Source organism: Mustela lutreola, chromosome 11 (genome assembly GCF_030435805.1).
Source record: "Mustela lutreola isolate mMusLut2 chromosome 11, mMusLut2.pri, whole genome shotgun sequence".
NCBI lineage: Eukaryota > Metazoa > Chordata > Mammalia > Carnivora > Mustelidae > Mustela > Mustela lutreola.
Window position 1 is genome coordinate 73,533,031 of NC_081300.1, and position 21,907 is coordinate 73,554,937.

At 44.7% G+C, this 21,907-nt stretch overlaps 1 protein-coding gene across 5 annotated transcripts in view; it reads right to left on the bottom strand.

Moving 5' to 3' along the window:
- GRK3 (G protein-coupled receptor kinase 3) overlaps positions 1-21,907 on the bottom strand; it is a 119,094-nt gene that overhangs the window by 70,236 nt on the left and 26,951 nt on the right. Inside the window, exon 1 of one of the 5 annotated variants that reach the window (XM_059140993.1) lies at positions 19,371-19,389. The exons of the other annotated variants lie outside the window; for them this stretch is intronic. The gene's annotated coding sequence lies outside the window, so the exon portion shown is untranslated. Of the gene's footprint in view, positions 1-19,370; positions 19,390-21,907 lie in introns of those variants that run through there. 5 annotated transcript variants of the gene reach the window in all.

The window sequence follows — 21,907 nt, forward strand, 5'->3', positions numbered from 1 at the left end:
CTCCCGTGTAGTTCAAAAAGAACCACAAAAGACAGAATGATAAGGCAAATGGAGCAGAATATATATCACAGTGAAGCCATTTAAGGGGTACGTAAGAGTTCTTTGAACTATTCTTATGAGTTTATAAGTTTGAAGTTATAGCAAAATACAATACTTAAATGTAGGTAAAAATAAAGAGTTACAAGAAAAAAGGCAAATTCATAAAAATAACGACTGAAATTCTATACATTTATTGGGAAAGGAAGTTATGTTAAAGAAAAACAACTGAAATTTGGCCTTTTAACAATTAAAAGTTTTATGTGACTCATAATAGAAATTATTATTATAAATCTGGCTTTTCAAAGATTGATTCCTTTCATAATTAGCAATTTCCTGTCACCTAAAAGCTACAAGGTTCCTTGAAAAACACAATACAATGGGAAAGCTAATATAATTGAAACAGAGCAATGCTTATTATAAGCACCACTATCATTAAACTTAATTCAGAGAGAGGGGGAAAAAGGTGGTTTAATGTAGCAAATTAGAGCTCCATAGTCCAAGAGTTCTCTAAAATACCTTTCCCTAATGGTGTGAAGACTATCACTTCATGTACTGCATTTCTTTATGTCTTCAGAATAAACCACACTGTGCAGGCAGGCATACCAACTCCCATGTTTCTGGAAATTTCCTTCAACCCTTTGAAGCACCTTAAAGCAATTTCCTTATAACTTGTCATCCAATATCACAACACATATCATGAGGTAGCCCCACCTACCACACTAGATTGTATACAAACCAGGACTGGAAGCGAAACACATCAGACCTCACAGTTTAACCTTCCATGTGAACAAATTAACGAACAGGTGCGGGGTCTCTAACAGGAGGGCTTTTATTCAGGTTTAAAAGGACAAGGCCTTGGATTAGTTAATCTCCATATTTCTTCAACTCTAGGATTCTATTACTCTAGATAAAATGAAACTAATAACATTATAAAGGCATGGAATGAATGGTGAAGAACACATAAAGGTAACTAGTAACGACAAAGTCAAAGAGAAGAAGAAAATTCAACAGAGCGAGCTGGCTAGTGGCTAGTTAGAAAAGCCCGTAAGAGCACCTGGGCAGGAAAAGAAGTCAGTAATACGAAGATCCAAGAACAAAAGTAGAATCAGCCAAGGTCATGGACGCTTGCCAGAATTCTGCTGTGCAGAAAAACAAAAATCCCTAACAATCAAATTATTTTTTAATGAATAAAGTTTAAAGTTTCAGAATTTAGTCAAGAGGCATTCAAATACAACATAAGAAATAAACTATTTAAAATACTGCCTAGAAATAATAATCGGTTTTTTTAAAAGATTTTATTTATTTATATTTGACAGAGAGAAGTCACAAGCAGATGGAGAGGCAGGCAGAGAGAGAGAGAGGGAAGCAGGCTCCCTGCTGAGCAGAGAGCCCGATGCGGGACTCGATCCCAGGACCCTGAGATCATGACCCGAGCCGAAGGCAGCGGCTCAACCCACTGAGCCACCCAGGCGCCCTAGAAATAATCATCTTTTCTGAGAGATAATGGAATCAAAAGAACCCTAAATTATAATTTGAGAATTCAACTAATTAAACAGATTTATTCATAAATTTACTGTATACCAACTATTGGTAGAATATTTCCACAGACTAGCAACAAATAATGGGAGATTTACAATTACACACAATATAAATTTATGGTAACACTAAAAAACAATGTGTTGAGAAGGAATCTAAGTAAATATGTACAGATTTGTATGCTGAAAGTTATAAAATACTCATGAACAATATTGATGAGGATCCAAATAAAGGAGAGGAGATAGCATATTCATAGGTCAGAAGAGAATATTGCTGAGATGTCAACTTTCCCTATATGGATCTATAGATTCACTACAATCCCAGTCAAAACCCCAGTAGGAGTTTTTATAGGAATCAACAAACTGGTTCTAAAATTTGTATGAAAAAGAGAACAGGGGCGCCTGGGTGGCTCAGTCGGTTAAAGCCTCCTCCGCCTTCAGCTCAGGTCATGATCCCAGAGTCCTAGGAGCCTTCTTCCCCCTCTCTCTCTGCCTACTATGTCAAATAAGTAAATAAAATCTTAAAAAAAAAAAAAAAGAAAGAAAGAAAGAAAGAAAAAGAAAAAGGGAACAAAACAGCAACAGAACCACCTGACTTTTTTTGAAAACGAAGAATGAAGTGAGAGGGTTATGCTAGCTGATTTCCAGACTTCTTATAAAGCACAGTAATCAAGGCAGGGCATTGTTGGGAGAAAAAGACAAACACACAGGTCAGTGGATGAGAATGGAGCCCAGAAATAGAGGTGTACATGGTCAGCTGATTTCTGACCAAGGTGCACAGGCAGTGCGAGGAAGAGACAAAAGGTCTTTAAACAAATAGCGCTGGAACTACTGAGCGTTTGCAGAAGTGCGTGACTGCTACAAAATTAATTCAAAATGGATCAGACACTTGGACAAAAGTCCAAACACCATAAAATCTGTAGTAAAATAAACATACACAAAACAACCTTTGCAACCTTGGGTTAAGCATAGAGTACTATGATCTGACATGATTTATGAAAGAAAAAAACTGACAAACAAGAATTTTTTAAACTGAAATTTACTACTTCTGCTCCTCCCAAGTCATGCTTACAAAAATGCAAAGCCAAGCCACAGACCCAGAAAAAATATGTCCAAAATATGTATCTGATAAAAAAAACTTATAACCTAAGTGAATAAAGAATTCTCAAAATCCAATAATGAGAACACAAACAACGTGGTATTTTTTAAAAAACTGAAAAGATTTGCACACTTTACCGAAGAAGAGAAGCCCATGAAGAGATGTCCAACATCAGTAGTCAGTAGGAAAATGCAAATTAAGACCACAATAAGATATTGCTATATATATCAGAATAGCCAAAAAAAGGGAAAAAAATAAAACCAAAAACTCAGCACCAGTGCTGGTAAGGATATAAAGCATCTGGAACTCTCACGGACTGCTGGTCAGACAAGAACAGGTACAACCTCCTTTGGAAAACATTCCTTTAATTTAAACATGCATTTGCCATTCTACCCAACAATCCGCTACTAGCTGTTTACCCAAGAGGAAAGAAGGATAAACGTCCTTATATTCACAAAAAACCTATCACAGATATTAACCCTAGAGACAATTCTCCCAAATTGGAGATAACCCACGTGTTCTCCAACTGGTGAATGGACGAACTGTGATGCAGCCACAGGCCAGGCTCCTGCTCAGTGACACTTAAGAATCGGCTACGGATCCAGCACCATGAGTGCACCCCAAACGCGTCACACCAAATGGACGCGTAGGACCCAAAAGCCTACAGCCGCCATGGCTGCACTAAGGTCATTCTGGGGAAGAGTAAGCACAGGAACGGAGGCCAGAACAGCGGCTGGCAGGGGGTGGGGAGTGAGGAGTGTAGGGACACTAGGAAATCTGGGGAGGTGGTGAACTGCGCTGTGTCTTCATTTGGGTAGTAGTTACACAACTTTATGCACTTGCCAAAACTCAGAAATCTGTACGCTCTGGATGGTGAATTTTGCTTTATTTAACTTATACCTCAATAAACCTGACCCCCTCCCCCAAAAGAGTGGTGTGAAAGAAGAGAGAGAAATAAGACTGGGTACTTACAACAGAGCCAGGAACAAGGCTCAAAAGACGTTCCTGGACAGTGGCTGTAAGGAGGGGCCACAAATAGGAATCTAGAATTTCTGGAAGCCAGTGCCTGGTCACTTACCTCATCATCAAAGTCTACTGGACTTTTTCATAAAGCAGAAGTCTATATGGAAGAGAAAATCATTCACACCCAGAGGCATGGGAGCAAAAAACAGAATTACGAAGGTTTTTGGTAACACTGAGGTCACAACAACAACTCTCACACACCCAGGATATACAACACCCTTTACAAGTGAAAATGAAGTCATAAATGATAGATAAGCAAACTCATAAATTTTTAAAAAAGCATACAGATATTGAAAACTCTACCAAAGGGTGTAATGTTCCTCCAGGCTCAATACTACCAGCCCAAATCCCTAACGAATTTTCCCTTTCATTTCTTTCAACAGGAATAAATAAAAATTGAAATAGATTTTTAGCTAACTATATTTATCTATTTCATATAAACCATATATTTATTTTTATTTAACTCTATCATACTGGAACTTTCACTTTTTGATTTAAAAGTTTACAGGAGAAAATTATAAATGAAATGTAATTTAGGAATACTGTCACCAGTTAGGACTTCTAAAATCCAAGTTATCCATCCCACCCCTGATGTAAATTCAAGACATACATGTTCAATAAAATACTTGTAGATTAATTAATGGGCTCCTTTATTTAGATAATGGAGTGATATGGGGCCCTGAATATCAAGAATCCAGCAGACAAAAGCACAAATGAATGTAGCCAGAGAAAAATTCATGGAATGTTCTAAGCAACTGACTCTCAACCCAAAAGGAAATAAAGGAAGTCAGAATAGAGAGGAAAACATAAAAATACCGTGACAAGAAAACTCTATCTAGAGTCTTCTAATAGCTAGCTTGCTTTCAGTATTTTTTTAAACCATTTTATTATAAAATGATAGTAAAGAATGAAAGGTCACCACACTCATATTCTTTCCAGGCTGTGGTTGATTTTTTCGTTTGTCACAGTTCTGTGCACATCTCGGAGTAAACAAACTGATAATTAAAGTGATATTCAAAATAATTGAAAATGAAATAGAAATATTATTTTAGTAAGCCAATGGATAGATATTTCCCAAAGAATTCTGCAGGAGTGCTGGTTAAAATTGGCATGATGGAAACTGAGGCATGAGTACACACACTCCAGATGAGACATGACTAGGACAGAATGGGTGCATGTGTGTGGGTGTGAGGGCAGGCGTCCATGCTGAGTCTAACCATTATTCTAACAAGGAAGAAACAGAGTTAGAGTCAACCAGTATATACATGTGTCTCTACTTTGTGATCCCTCCTGAGGCTGTGCACTTAGGATCTGAGCACTTTCCTCACGTACAGAAATACAAGCATTCATTTAAAACAAAGGAGAACCCGGGTGCCTGGCTGGCTCAGTGGGTTAAGCCTCTTCCTTCAGCTCAAGTCACGGTCTCAAGGTCCCGGGTCCTGGCATTGAGCCCCGCATCAGGCTCTCTGCTCAGTGGGGAGCCTGCTTCCCCCGCTCTCTCTGCCTGCCTCTCTGCCTACTTGTGATCTCTCTCTGTGTGTCAAATAAATAAATAAAATCTTTAAATAAATAAATAAATAAATAAGTAAAACAAAGGAGAACCAACCACTGAGTATTTCTGGCATGATGCTCTGTGAAACAAAGGGCTACTCAAAGTGATTATAATCTCACTGGAGGTATGGACAAACAGCCTTACTGCACTCCATTAGCTGATGCCCAGTTGGCTGTGCAGAGGACAGAGGCATCCCCTCGTTCAGATACCCGCCCCTAAGCTCCCCGGCCTCCCCGCCTAGCCTCCAGGCCCCTTCCCAATCCCTGTGGCTGCTGCAGCCCTCCATCTGACCACACAGCTCTAAGGCTCTTGAACTTCTCATGGCAGCTGCAGGGCACATACGGCCCCACCCCTGGCCCAGCCAGAGTACAGCGCATGCCTTCAGATGCACTAGCTCCCCAACACTTCCTCTCCCGGTGTCTGCACCAGGCTGGGCAGAACCATCCCTCTTCTCTGCTCCCGCATTCCTGGATCTGTATCACTTTCAAGGCATGATCCCACTGCACTGCAGCTATCCATTTTTATTTTCTAAATGGGTGAGACAGCACCAAATTTGGAAAATGGACTTAAAGGCATGAAGTGAAAAGTTCCCTTCCCAACCTGTGTCCCATCTTCCCCGCCGTGCGCCATCACCATCTCCCCCAAGGTAGCTGCTGCTGGTGGTGCCCTTGTATCTCTTCCAGGAGCTTAAGAAATCCGTGTGACTTCTTAACCCTCCATCCCCCAGCTCGGAGCAGAGGACTGCAGGTCCTAAGGGACACCCACGCCACACCACAGGCCGAACTTAGCACATGGAAGGCAGCCTCCCGCTAACCTCCAACACCTGCTCTGTGCTGTTACCAGATGAGAAAGAAACTTCGTGTATGCGGAGCCCCCAATATCTGGGGTCTATTACAGGTACCTGTTACCTTCTAGTGGGACAGAAAGGAACCCTTATTTTCCACCACATTCTTCACACCACCTGCATCAGTCTGTGCTTCCAGAACACAACACCTTGGAGACCCTGCTATCCGAGGCCTGAAGAGCCCCTGGATCCCTCCTTGCGGCTGCCCAGTGCTCCATCCTACAGAACACCACGGTTTGTATAACTCACTCCCTCATGATGAACACTTGGGGTATTGCAAACACTTCGCTCTTACAAAACTGCTGCCCTAAGTAAACGAATCCGTGCGTCACTTCGGGAGTGTTCAGGCATAGTGGTAGGACACATTCCTCAGCATGGAAGGACACGAAGGGCTGTCTGGGCTGGCATGGTGGCAGTTGAGTGTCCTCATGCAGAGGGCCATGAGACAGGGGAGGGGTCAGAACACTTGCCTGGTGCCTGTCATGTTAAGGAAGAAGAGGCTCAAAAATCTCCCAAGCCAGAGGGCTACACTGCAGACCCGGCCACATGGGCCCCCGGGAGTGGCACCTGCCTGCCCCCCCCCCAACAAGACAGGTGGCCTGCCTGACACCCCCAGCCACACCCAAACCAGCCACTACCCTGCTGGTTCTTGCACCAACTTGAAAGATAAAAGAATAACATTTCCGGGTAACCTTCATTTGCATTTCTCTTACTTTTTAATAAAGCTGGAAGTCTTTCTGTATGGTGAGAGGCTTTTATTTCTCTTTTGTAGAGACCTATCTTTCCACAACCTTTGTCCACTTTCACCCTGGGTCAGGGGTCTTTTGCTTATAGTGTGCAGGGCCCTCCTGAATGGGGGTTTGCCAGTCCATGGCGGCTATCCGAGGAATCCTTCTGGCTCTCCACCTCTCGGGTCCCTGGCCCTGGCTGGGTGATCTGGCTCGTCATCACCTTCCTGGAGCTTGCCTGTTTCCTGGGACCAGCCTTTGGGACAGGCCCCCAGCACCATAGCAGGAAGGAGCTACACGGCTTCCTGCATCCGGAAGTAGCTGCTGTTCCCACATCTGAGGGCCCCACGAGGGCAATGGCCTGCACTCAGGGACCTGTCTCTCCAATTCCCAGCACAATGGCCAGGCACTCATGGACCTGTCTCTCTAATTCCCAGCACAATGGCTAGGCCTTAATCAGCTCGATAAACATTTCATAAGTTGACGACTAAGGGGAAGGGGATATGGTTTGTGGTACAGTTACACAGTTTCAGGAAGAAGTGAAGAACAGGCCAGGCGTGGAGAGATCACCGGGCCAGAGAGAGGTGGGGAAAGCACGCCCAGGGGCTCAGAGGTCGGAATTCCAGCTGCCATAAGGAAAGTGAGACTTCGGATCTGGGCAGAACAAGTTCCTTCGGAAACAGGGTGGAAGGGGTGCTGGACTGCCCCATGGAGGCTTGGGTGTGCACAGAGATGGACTTGTGCCCGCGGGCTCGGTGGCCGCCAAAAAGAACACCGAACCAGGTCTTTATCACTGGCACAACACTTGGTGTTTGCTGAAAGCTTCGAGATGCCAAAAACCCTGCGGGGGCATAGTTTTTTATAGAAGTAGGCAGTTGTTCCCTAAAAAATTCAAACTCAGCTCTCAAATCCAGGTCTGAGGATTTTTTAAAAAAAAAAAAGATTTTATTTATTTGACAGAATGAGAGAGAGGGAGAGAGGGTCAGAGGGAGAAGCAGACTCCCCACTGAGTAGGGAGCCCGATGTGGGATTTGATCCCAGGACTCCAGGATCAGGATCTGAGCCAAAGGCAGCCGCCCAACCTACTGAGCCACTCAGGCACCCCAGGTCTGAGGATTTTTGAGCCTCTTCTTCCTTCCTTAACATGACAGGCACCAGGCAAGTGTTCTGACCCCTCCCTTGTCTCATGGCCCTCTGCATGAGGACACTCAACTGCCACCATGCCAGCCCAGACAGCCCTTCGTGTCCTTGTCCAGTCCCCAAAGCCGACCTAAGATAGGTACTCGGTGGGGACCCCTATGTCCTAACAGTGCCCGCTTACCTCCACCACCCTGGATATCCGTGTAAGCATGCGAAGGTGTTATCAAAAGTCTTCAAGGCTCAGAAGAACAGACACACGACCGTGGACCACCATATGGTCAGGCTGCCACCAACCTGCCAGGGCGAGAAGGCCCACAGCCCACTGGGGTAGAACCCTGAGCAACTCATGGATGGAGCTGCTTTTCATACTTGATGTGCTATTTAGGGAATGTGAAATGAGCACTTAGTAGAGCAAGGAGATGGTATCTGTGATTACTATGTCCCAATTCATTTTACCTTCTAACTAGCTGACTAGTTTGTCAAGTAAATGAAACAGGTGCTTTATAGAGTTACATACTATGTCTAATTTTTGACAGGTGGTGACATTAGGACCTTAAACCGTCTCCCAGAAGTGGGGCTGTGGGAAGCAATGCTGGCTTCGTCAGTGAATGCTCCTCCCACCACGTGCGCAAGGACGGGGACAGAGGGGACAGCTGCACAGCTGCTGCTCTGTGACCCATTGACTCACAACAGCTGCCCGACCGAGCCCTCCCTCCGCTTCCGAGGGCCAAGGCAAACACCCGGCCCTATGGTGCACAGACACCCACAGGGGCCACGGTAGAGGGGACTGAGGGGCAGCTGGGCATATGATCAGTGGGCCGTCACTTCCCCCCAGCCCCCTGGGTACTGTCACCACACTGAGAAGCAACCACATCATGTACAAATAGACTCTACCCAAAACACTGCAAGTTAAAGAGTTTTAGAGCAATGGCAGTTGAGAGAATTTTGTGCTAAGGTAAAAGCCAACCAAACAGAAAGGCAGTTCCTCAGCTGTGTGAATTATTGAACTAGATGCTGAGAGTTGCAAAGAAGGAATGGCCTATCAGGGACGATCTCTAGTCTCAAGAAATTTAAACTCCAGTGAGGGAACCAGCACGAAAGAGGGACCCAGTAGGACTACATTTTCCACCGCAAGTGACAAAGGCATGTCACATGTGGGGAGTCCAGCAAGAACATCAGAAAATGGATGGTTTATAGTCAGAAATCAGAGGGGTTGAGCTGATCCTCCCATGGGTGGACCTGTGAGCAGAGCATCGACCAGATGAAGGCGTTCCACAGAGGGGGACAGAATGCAAAGAGAGGTGTAAGGGGATAGCGCGTAACGCTGGTCACTGGAGGTGGCACCATGAGGAAAAGATGAGGGGAAAGGCTGAGGCCCACTGTGGTGACGTGAATGACAGCAGCAAGCACAACTTCATCCATCGTGGGGGCTGAGGGCAGGCGCAGAACGTGACAGGACCCGATGACGGCTGTCTCCAGAGCACCTTCTGATAGAAAAGGGAAGGAACGTGAAAATAGGAGAGTCAGGCTTGAAATCTGCAGGTCTGGGTGTCATCCTAGCTCCCAGCTTAGGTGGTAGCGGTGGCAATGGGAAAGGAGAGGGCGGCGTGGAACACGGACAGACGGGGTCACACAGGTGACACAGGTGGGGACCCTGGGCATCCAGAGAACACCTGTGATGTTGTTCCTGTCAATAGAAAGCAGCGTGTGATGGAAACGGTGAAGGTGTTCAGGGACCTGTTCTCATGGGAAGTGAAGCCCACCGCCTCGTCCTGACAATGAGGAACAACATCAGGGAAAAACCAACCCCCTCGTGCGTGGAAGCTCTGACACAGGGTCACCTCACAAGACGTGCCCTATGTCCTCAGGAGACCAGTCCGCATACCACGGTGACCACGGGCTGGCACTGTGGAGGGGCCGATGCCAGCTCTGTTAGGTCAATTCCAGCTCAGCCCCTGCTGGTCTGCAAGACGCCTGCTGAGTCACTTCACTGCCAAGCCAGGAAGTTATTTTGAAGACTGACATCTGGACGGAGAGCACTGAGCACCTAGGAGCTTGCTAACGCTGTCTCATCCTCCGACAGTACTGATAACAACTCTTCCCAGGGCTCCTACTTCTCCCGTTTGCCTGTACTGCTCTGGGCCTGCCAGAGACCACCACCTTCCAGCACTCTGTGAAACCACGACAATGGTAGTACACGCCTAGGGTGTTCCCGGTTGTTCAAGTCCAGAGAGTTAACCCATCCTCCCACCTAGAGCCAAATATTTCATTTTAAAAATAAAATTACACCACAGGGCCTAAGACAGTAACAGAAAATGGGACAAAATGAAAGAAGCCACTATTTTCAGACATAAAAGGGGCTATGGTCTGGAGGAGAAGGGAGATAAAGAGGAGGGCTCCAGGACAGGCCAGCTCTTGGCAGGGAGGGACACTTTCTGAACCGTGATACTGGGAGGGAGCCCCAAGCATCGGGATTTCAGGGAATCCAAAGTGCCTGGAAACACGAACAACATAAAAATTAAACGGAGTGGCAACATAACATACTAGAACACACTCAATCCAAAAGAAGAAAAAAAGCAACAGAAGAACAGAGGAAGATGTGAGACTTAAACCTAGCCATACTGATAACTATTTCCCCATAAATATAAATATTTAGACAGATATTCTAATTAAAAGGCAGAGATGAGAGACCGGATAGACCATGTGAACACGAACACCAAAAGGGGGTGTGGTTATATCAATACCAGGGAATGCAGACATCAGAACAATGTAGCAGCAGGATGAAGGAGAACATCTCCTAAAGATAAAGAGGGAATATTCTTTCAATGATATTAACCATCGTTATACACATACCTCTCCCCGGGGTGGAGGGGGGGCAGTAGTTCCTCTCCAGCCACTTACCAAAGCAGGAGGACAGCATCTGTAAAAATGTCCACAAGCGGCTTTATTCCTAATGGCCCCAAACTGGCACCCCCGACCCCAATGTCCATGAGCACTGAGGTTCATGAACTCCAGAGGATGACATGCTATTCGGCAACAAAAGAAACCAAGTTCTGGACAAGCCACAGTGTGGATGGCTCTCAAGGAAGGACACTGGCAGGACCAATAAGCCAGACACCAGAAAATGCGCTTGGTTGGAGTCTGTTTAAATGTTCTTCTGGTAAAGGCCAGAGCAGATCCAGGGCTGCCTGGGGCTGGGGGGAGCTGAATACAATGGGACAAGGATGCACTCTTTAAAGTGACGGAATGGGTCCGTTTGCAAGGGCTTTGGTAGAAGTCACATGGGTGTACACTTCTGTCCAAAGTCAAACCCAATCCTTAAGATGCATGTTTCATTGTATGCATATACTTCTACAATTTTTTTTTTTTAAAGAACAAGAGCATATGGCATGGTTAGCTGTAAACAAAGAAACAAAAATCAGTAACAACATGGCATCTTCTGAGGAAATCAGATATATCCTGAAAATCATAAATGAGAAGAAATAGGGACAAGGTGGGGCCCAAATCCATGTTCCCAGTAAAGCCATTCTGTTTCAAGTTCTTTTAGACCACCAATTCTGAACCCACTTGCTGGTGTGAGCTTGGGAGCCACAGAACAAAATGAGTTCCAATCGTCTTAAATAGTCACAAATGATTTGGCAAGCAAATGGATTCTGAGAGCAACTCTGAAGGCCAACATCTGTAAGTCATACTTTCTTCCACACTCTGAGCAATGAAAATTTCAATTAAAAAAATTTTTTTTTCCGTGGAAAATAAGTGCATCTTACAAGGGAAGAATGTTTGCTTCCTGGGGCATCTGGGCGACTCAGTTAAGCCTTAGACTCTTGGTTTCCACTCAGGTCATAGCCTCAGGGTCGTGAGATCGAGCCCCGCATCAAGCTCTACACTGAGCATGGAGCCTGCTTAAGATTCTCTCTCTCCCTCTGTGCCCCTTTCTTAAAAAGAAATTTTTTTTTGTTTCTTTAAAAAGGGGCCCTAGAGTCTTAGTGTTCCACTGTTAAAAATAGTCTCTCTGAGAGAGCGGCACAAGTCAGCCTGCCCCACCATGGCTGAGATTTCTTTCTCTCTTAAGCCAAACCTGAAGAATGTTCTCTGCTCCTTATGGAGCAGAAAGTCATCAGCGTGGTGACAAAGCTCTAAGCTCACCTGCAACCAGACAGCATCAGGAAGAATGCAGAGGACGTGTGACAGCAGCCCCCAGCAGGTGGCCCAGTGCAGATCAAGCTCCCTCCATTCCAAGGTACAGGAACAGACCCATTGCCCTCTGACCTCAGCCTCCTACCTGAGCCTTTCCTTCACCTTCCGACCCTACCTGAGCCGGAGGACACTGTGTCTCCCACAATCCCCGGACCCTCCCACACCCACTTTTGTGCTGCAATGGGCCGTATTACAAACCCCATCTTCCAGGCTCTAACTCAGTGACTTCTCGCCACCTCCAACTACCCAACTTGTCCAAATGCCAGAATCACCTCCTGCTTCCACCCTTGCCTCCCCAGCCCGTTCCCATGGCAGCTCGTCTGCTCTGTGAACGCCTCAGTAAGTGTGTGCCAGCCTAGTGCTCAGAGTCTCCCATGACCCAGCTCAATCCGAATAGAAGCCGAGGCCTTACAATGGCCCACAAAGCCTGTCCAACCTCCGGCACCTGGCCTGCAGGCGCCCAGGACACCCTGATCTGAAACCGCCGCTGGCAAGCCTTGATGAGAATGTGCGGCCCACAGCAAAATTTACTGCATCGGTGACAGAGTTTTTAGTGGTAGATTTCAAACAAACCCTAATAACCACCTTAGAGCGTATCACTACCCTTCCTAGTTGTGACTTTGATTTGAAGTAGAAATACTGACAAAAATCAATAATAAGATAGAAAATCCTCAGAAAAAGCATTTCCAAAACAGCTAAAACCAAGGGATATCCTGACAGCAAACTACCATCTGAAATTTCATAACATGGTTGGGTTGTTTGTTTTGCTTTTTTTTTTTTTAATCCTAATAGGGTCCCGTCATCGCCGTTACTGTTAGTTCAAAAAGCTGACAGACAGCTTGGCCAGTAAAGGGGATGCTTCCTAGACCCTTGGCATTCTCTAGCAATAGAGATTAAGAACCCACATTTGCTAATATTGCTAAAGCATGTGCATTTTCCCCCTAAAATATGTGGATCCTGCCAGGGAGAAAGCTACACCGTTGAGTCAGCTGCAGACGCTGGCTGGTTGGCTACCCTTCCCTCCCTGCTAAGAGAGTAGCCACCCCACATTCACCTTGGGATTCACACTCAGGCCTCAGAAACATCACCAGGAGCCCCCTCAGGGAACTGCAGGGACTCTCCGGTAGGAGTAAACACACTTTGGGTGCTGACATGCCACAAGTCTCTGGGAGTCCCATGCATCCTTTTGCAGAGAGAGCTAGCTGGGGTGGGAAGCCCTCTGTGGCCTGACGTGGTCTTCATCTTTTCCATGTGCCTTGTTGTCTGAAGAGATATTTCCAGCAAAGTGCTGGATCAAAACATATTCAACTGTGAATGTCTCATTTTGCAAAGCACATAACTACATCTGCTACAGAAAGATCTTTGCGCACGATCCCCAAATTCTGGATTTTAGTATCATTACATATTAAATAGGAACTGTACAGTTTTTATGTTTTTTTAAAAGGTGGGGGGGGGGACTCCATCTGCATGCTAATTTCCACTCTAACTTTTCCTGGTGCAAGGAAGGCAGTTGTGAAGGACAGAACTCCTAATCAAGGCTTTCCTTCCGTGCCTTTGGCCATGTTCTCTTACCTAGCAATGAAATGCTCGGGGCAGTGCTTGGCACATGGGCAGCCATCACCATCCCAAACTACACGGAATTCCTACTAAGCCAACTCAGAAAAAATCAGGGAGGGGCACCTGGGTAGCTCAGTGGGTTAAAGCCTCTGCCTTCAGCTCAGGTCATGATCCCAGGGTCTTGGGATGGAGCCCCGCATAGGGCTCTCTGCTCAGCAGGGAGCCTGCTTCCCCCCTCTCTATCTGCCTGCCTCTCTGCCTACTTATGATTTCTGTCTGTCTAATAAACAAACAAAATCTTAAAAAAAAAGAAAAAGAAAAAGAAAGAAAAAAAATCAAGGAGAATTAAACAGCAACCATTTAAAAGATCATGGCTTGCCAACCTGCAGATCAAGGGTCTAACCGCCCTACCTGAGCATTCCCAGCGTCTAGTGATTGATTAGCAGATGGGAAAGGATTGGGTCATTCTGGTAAAATGGAGCTGTTCTGAATTTTTCTTGGAATTAACCATTCTAACTGATCTTAAAACTTGGATGATGGCTTTAAAAAGGAAAGTCAGTCCTAGTAAGTATTTTCCTGCTCTCTCCTAGGTCCCACATTCTCAGAGTGGTAAAAGGCCACAGGGCAGGGCAGGTGGCATCCGCCAGCTTGGGCTGGGTCCTGCTGAAGGAGCCGATCCCAGATCCCAGCTGCTGGAGGCCAACACGGGTGAGAAGCCAGCTGAGAAGACTGCCCGCCAGCAGGTTTTTAAGGAACAGCCTTTCCCTCTTCCCCAGTTGTCTGTCTTCTCTGGGCAGCATTCTTATTAGAAACCCAAGCTGGTAATGTTCAGATTACCATTCAGATTAATGTTCAGATTAATGTTGGTGCCCCTAACCTTCTAGGGTTTCCTCCCTCCGCTGCCGCAGTGCAGCCGCAGCCGGGTGCCTGTTGCTGCCTTGGCCTTTTCAATTGAAAATCCAATTAGCTGTGCTTAGTCAAGTGTTTATCTCTGCTTTCTGAAAGTTTAAATGGATCTTTAACTCTTTTCCTTGCTAAAAGTCTCCACAAAGGCAAGGATAATTGATGCAGAACTGAATGGGGCCCTGGGTTTTTCTTCTCCATGGGGGCTGGCTGGAGAAAGTTTTGTACAGATAAGCTAGGGCAGGAGCCTGACTCTGCCACTGTCAATCGGGGCTTGACACTTCCAAACAAAGTGGGGAGCAAAGAGGGAACACACAAGGATTGAAGCTGCTTCCCAGGTTCAGAGTCCCCTTGTCACAACCGAATGCAAGAGTGCCCAATTTGCTAAAATTTGACCCTGGCCTCTGAAGAGAGAGTTGCATAGTCAGACTTTTTTTTTTTTTTTGCAGATTTTAACCATTTTTATGTTTTGAAACACAGAACACTTCAAACAATACTTTTATAAATTTAAGAAAATGGCAAATTTGCTCTTTGAAATTAATAAAAGAGTAATCCTAAAATGTTTTATCTGTGTTGCTTGGGGGTGTGTGTGTGTGTGTGTGTGTGTATGTTTACTATTTCTGTGGTCTTACATAATTATCAATAAATAGGTGCCTATATCACTGTTCATTTTTGTTTCTATAGAAACTGCTCAAAAACCTTTTTCAAAAGGTGATAATTTCTATTTTTCCAATGTATTCTTTTTATAATGAGACATACTTTTGTTCCCAAAGCCCATATCAAGTATATTTCTTATGCCTTAACCCCAGATGCCAAATAGAATTTATGCATTCTTTCTAAATAAATGTTCTCAGAAATCATGCTAAATATATTCGGGACCAACCCAGGAAATATTTAAGAAATCAAAGTGAAAAGTAAAAATTGAAAAGGAAAGGTACCAGAATGCAAAGAAATAAGACTGTTTTTATTCTGAAACAAGATTCTCTATGGGGATAATCCTAAGGAATTCACAGGCACACACACATCTCCCAGAATTAATAACCTAGTTCAGCAAGATGGCAGGATCCAAGACCACTAGACAAAAACCCATCCTGTTTCCACATACTAGTGATGAGCAGCCAAAAATGAAACTAAGGAAAAAATTCCATTCAAAATAGCATCAGAAAGAGTAAAATACTTGGGAATACACTTAATGTGATGTAGAAGGCTGAAAGTCACAAAGCAGTGTTGAGAGAAATTAAAGACGACCTAAATAAACATGGAGACATTTCATTTTCATGGATCGGCAGACTTAATGTTGTTAACGTGGCAATTCTCTCCATATTGATCTGTAGATACAACACAATCCTGGCAGGATTTTTTTTTTTTTCAGAAATTAAAAATCTGATGCTAAAATTCATATGGAAAAGCAAAGGATCCAGAACAGCCAAAAGTAATTACGAAAAGAAAAAAAAGGACAAAAGTGGGTGGACTTTTTTTTTCACTATAAGGAACTCTCAAGTTGCATTTCTATTTTATTTTTTTTTTAATTTCTTTTCAGCATAACAGAATTCATTGTTTTTGCACCACACCCAGTGCTCCATGCAATACGTGCCCTCCTTAATACCCACCACCTGGCTCCCCCAACCTCCCAACCCCTGCCCCTTCAAAACCCTCAGGTTGTTTTTCAGAGTCCATAGTTTTTCATGGTTCACCTCCCCTTCCAATTTCCCTCAACTCCCTTCTCCTCTCCATCGCCCCATGTCCTCCATGTTATTTGTTATGCTCCACAAATAAGTATAACCATATGATAAATGACTCTCTCTGCTTGACTTATTTCACTCAGCATAATCTCTTCCAGTCCCGTCCATGTTGCTACAAAAGTTGGGTATTCATCCTTTCTGATGGAGGCATAATACTCCATAGTGTATATGGACCACATCTTCCTTATCCATTCGTTCACTGAAGGGCATCTTGGTTCTTTACAAGTTTGGCGACCATGGCCATTGTTGCTATAAGCATTGGAGCACAGATGGCCCTTCTTTTCCCACGGAATGGGAGAAGATATTTGCAAATGACAGTACAGACAAAAGGTTGATATCCAGGATCTATAAAGAACTTCTCAAACTCAACACACACCAAACAGATAATCATATCAAAAAATGGGCAGAAGAAAGACACTTCTCCAATGAAGACATACAAATGGCTATCAGACACATGAAAAAATGTTCATCACCACTAGCCATTAGGGAGATTCAAATTAAAACCACATTGAGATACCACCTTACACCAGTTAGAATGGCCAAAATTAGCAAGACAGTGGGTGGATTTTTATTTTCTGATTTCAAAACTTACCATAAAGCCATAGTAATCAAGACAGTGTAGTACTAGCCTAAGGCAGAAATCAATGGAACAAAACTGGGAGTTTAGAAATAAATCCTGCAATTATTGTCAATTAATTTTCAACAAAGATGCCAAGACAATTCAATGTAGAAAAGAAGCTTTTTTTTTTTTCTTTTTGAGAAAGAGAGAGAGAGCACATGAGAGGGATGGGGCGGGGAGTAGGCAGAGGGAGAGAGAATATCAAGCAGACTCCATGCCCAGCGTGGAGCCCTGCTCGGGGCTTGATCCCATGACCCTGCTATTGTGACCTGAGCTGAAGTCAAGAGTCAGATGCTAACCACTGAGCCACCTGGCACCCCAAGAAATGTTTTTTCAATACATGTATTCAGACAATTGGATATCCACTGCATGCAAAAAAAAAAAAAAAAAAAAAAGAATTTAAACCCTTACCTCACATCACACACAAAAACTAACTCAAAAATCAACCAAAGGCCTAAAGGTAAGAGCTAAAACGATAAAAACTTCCAGAAGAAAGGAAGAAAATCTTCATAGCACTCAACTAGACAGAAAAGTTCTTAGATACGACACAAAAGTACAATTTTTAAAAATGTATTGGTTGAGTTTCATCAAAATTAAAACCTTCAGCACTTCAGAAGTCACAATTAAGAAAATGAAAGGGAAAAGCCAGTCACTGGGAGAAAATATCTGTAAATCACACATATGATAAACAATATAAAGACAATTTCTTAAATGGACAAAAGATTTAAATAGGCATTTCACCAAAGAAGATATATGGACACTAATCAGCGTAAACATGTTCAGTGTCACTAACTGTTAGGGAAACACACATCAAGACCACCATGAAGTAACCATGAGACCCATGAGATTGTTAATGACCAGAAAGACAAGAGCAAGGGTTGATGAGATGTCGGTAAGCCTGGAACTCCCATAAACTGACACCAAGAATGAAAAGTACTACAGCCTCTTTGGAAAACTAGAGTGATTTCTTAAGAAGTAAAACAGGAGCATACCAAACGTCCCAGCAATTTCAAACTCCTTGCCGTATACCTAAGAGAGATGGAGACCTATGGCCACACTTGCACATGAACACTTCCAGCAGCACTGTTTTATAACAGATGGTGGGAATAATCCAAATGGATAAGAGAATTTGTGATCTATCCATATGATGGAATATTAATTCAGCCTCCAAAGGGGGTGAAGGACTGGCAGGCACAATATGGCTGAACCTCCAAAATCTGACACTGAATGAAATGAAAGAAGTCAGATGCAGAAGACTATGGGCTAGACACCGCAAATTTCCACTCACATGAATGGGAGTCAGTGTTACCAACTGAGATGTTCCCTGGCAGGAGGTGATGTAATGTTACATTAGCCATGTGTTCTTGGAACATGAGGGTAACATTTGCATACTTAGTGAATTAAGTGCCTACTTTGGAGTCTCCTTATAATCAGAAACACCGCCCTCTAATTAGAGTGGGTAGGCAGACAGAGGAGCTAAGTAGATTGTCGACAGACGGGTGGAATTTATCAAAGCCCATGCATCTCACTTGCATATTAGGAGATTACTTCAGTGTATCTTATAGAAAGAAAACAGTAACAAAATCTTTATCAGAATTGATCATTTCATTTGACTGCCTTTCAGTAATAACTAGTATCCCTTTAAAACCATTCTTTGGGGACGCCTGGGTGGCTCAGTTGGTTGGGCAGCTGCCTTCGGCTCAGGTCATGATCCCAGGGTCCTGGGATCGAGTCCCGCATCGGGCTCCTTGCTCAGCAGGGAGCCTGCTTCTCCCTCTGCCTCTGCCTGCCTCTCTGTCTGCCTGTGCTCGCTTGCTCTCTCTTCCTCTGTCTCTGACAAAATAAAAAAAATAAATAAATAAAACCATTCTTTGGACAAGCCAAACCAAGAACACTGTGTTAATACCTAAATGCAGAAGTTGTACTGACAGCAAATTAGGGATCAGGGTAATTGATGTCCATTATGACATACAATTTCTGGATAAGGAGGAGAAGGAAGATAAAGCAGCCTGTCACGTATTTTTTACTCTGAAAACTGGCAATTAAAAACAAAATTAAGCATTTATCCTGCTATATCAGTTTTATCTCGCTGTGTAATGAATCACCACAAACTCAGTGACTTGAAAACACTACCCATTTCTGAGCTCACAGTTCTGGAGGTCAGAAGTCCTGGTGGGCCCCATTGGCTTTCCTGCTCGGGGGCTCACAAGGCTGAAGTGTTGGCAGGCCAGGACTTACCTAGAGGCCCAGGGGGATCTGCCTTCAACCTCATGCAGACTGTGGGCAGAATTCAATTCCTATGGTTGTAGGACTACGATCCTGGTTTCCTTGCTCAGCACCCAGAGAGCACCCACAACCTTCTCACTCAGTGCCCACCCTCCTTCCCCCGTACCTGCAAAGTTGGGAACGCCATATCTAATGGCTCCCGTGCTTCGGTCTCTCTGTCTTCCTCTTCTGCTGCCAGCCTGAGGAAATACTCTGCTGTGAGTGATGAAGCCCACCCCGAACACAGCCTTGATTTCCTCTACAAAATCTCCTTCACTGGGTTGCTCGTGGGAGTCATGCTGGGAGGCCAAATTCATAGGAGCTGCCTTCAGACTCAGCCAAGCACATCTACCTTTCCAACATAAACCATACTTATTTTTTTAAAGAGTTCACTTATTTTAAACAGAGAGAGAGAGAGCATGCATTTGAAGGGGAGGAGCAGAGGGGGAAAGACAAGCAGACTCCATGCTGAGCACAGAGCCTGATGCAGGGCTTGATCCCACAACCCTGAGATCATGACCTGAGCCGAAATCAAGAGTTGGACGCTTAACAGACTGAGCCACCCAGACATCCTCCTACATGAGCTATATTTGAAGGCAACCAAATAGCCTCAGTTGATGAGCAGAAGTAATAACGATGGAGGGAATGGCATAATTAGAAAACCCCCATTTGGCAGCTCCCTAAAAATATAAGCGATTTAGGCAGCTAGCGTCCAGGAAAATGAAACCAACGGCAGATGACAGCTTGATGGGGAACTGCAGAGCTGACCATACCTGAACCCACTCTAGAGCCAGGACTACCAAGCAACACCTACGTGTCATGTGCCTCCAGCCACAAAGTACATAGCACCACCTGTGAAGCACTCTTGCCAAAACAGTCGAAACAATCTAATAAGCTGTTAGAGCTAGCTTTCAGCTTACAGGAAATACAGAAAATAGAAGTGCAATTTAAATGATCTCAGAAAGAAGCGAACAGAAAAATCCAGAACGTGGAACATTCTGCAATACAACTGACCCAGTTTCTTCAAGAAGTCAATTACCTGCATGGGGAGAGGGGAGGTGAAGGGCAGGGTCACCTGTTCTTGGTTAAAAGACACATTACTGCCAACTACAATATAAGAATAATATTTGGATCCTGATTCAAACCAACCAAAAGTAAATGGACATTTTTAAGTTAATCAGAAAAAAACTGACTATAGACTCAGAATTACAATAAGCATCATCATTAGATATTAAACTAAGAATCATCATCTTCATTGGTTGGGGTAGAGATGAAGGTTGTATAAGAAAACACCTGTCATTTTTAGAGATGCCTATAGGGCTGAAACCCTATAAGGGGCTTGCTAATTGCTTTAAAATATTTTGGCGCACACAGAGAGGGGATGCACGAGGCTGGGAGAGCAGAATGTTGCAAAAGAACGAACATGGGTAATGCATACATATGAGGAACAATTAGTCCACTTTGGGGCATGACTCAATATTTTTATAATATATACAATTCCATTTCAGAGCCTTTATTCATGGAGCATCTGTTGAGAACCAACCACCATCTTAAGGGTGTCACAGACATTTCTCACAACTGCCTTAAGCAGTAGGTACTATTCTGACCCCCACTTTTATAGGTAAGGAAACTAACGACATCCTACCTGGTTTGGGGTGGAGCCAACAGGTCAGCCAGTCAGCCTTCATCTCAACAAAACCTCAGAGGCCAGTGAAGGAGAGATTTCTACCTTTTCCATATCACAAAGCATTTTCACACATGCTTGCAGGCAATCCCCCAAAACCATGTGCTCACCATCAGCACCAGGGAGGGTGGAAGGTGCTGGAAGGCAGAAAAGGAGCTGACAGGCAGGGGATACAGGGGGAAAGGGAAACAACAGAACCACAGAAAAGTAAGAAGGTGGTGACACATGGAGACAGTCATAGAAAGGGGCTGATGGAACAGACAGACAAGACAAAGGCAAAGGAGGTGGGGGGTGCTGAAATGGGAACATGGAGAACCTACAGAGCTGGCCCCCTTCCCCTCTGCCCCCACCCAACACGAGCCGGAAAGGAGAAAGCCGGAGAGCAGGAGGAGAGGCCAGACAGACACTGATCGGGCGGCCATGCCGGACATAGCTGCACAAATGTGTTTGGCCAGGTGACCACGGACTCTTCTCTCCCCGTCCCGTCCCCTAGGCAGCTACTGTTCTTTCCTGTGACCTTCCAAGTTTAGACTCAACTTCCCCCGACTGGCTCCATGCTCACAAAGGGGAAGGAAGGGAAGAGGAAGAAATTATTTACTCATCTAAGCACCTTTTAAAATTCTTTAAAACTGTTTAATGGTGATAGAATTCACAGGCCACCAGTGTCCCACGAAGCCGCCCTTGGGACAGAGCCCATGTAGCTGGGCCTATGGTGCGAGGCTACCCTCATGCCAGTAAGTCACTCGGGTCAAGGGCTCCTGGGGCCAACCACCTGTAAGGCTTGGATCAAAACAATGGGAAAGACATGCCTGGGGGCCTGCATGTGTATTGGGGGGATGGCAGACAGGAAAGGTGTGAGGATCAGAAAACACAACAGGAGAAAGAATCCTCAGAACATCTTACAGACTGGCCTGAGAGCTCAGGGGAGAGCAGGTTTGCCACAGTTCTCCAGTATGCCTTAGTAATGGGGAACCACATGC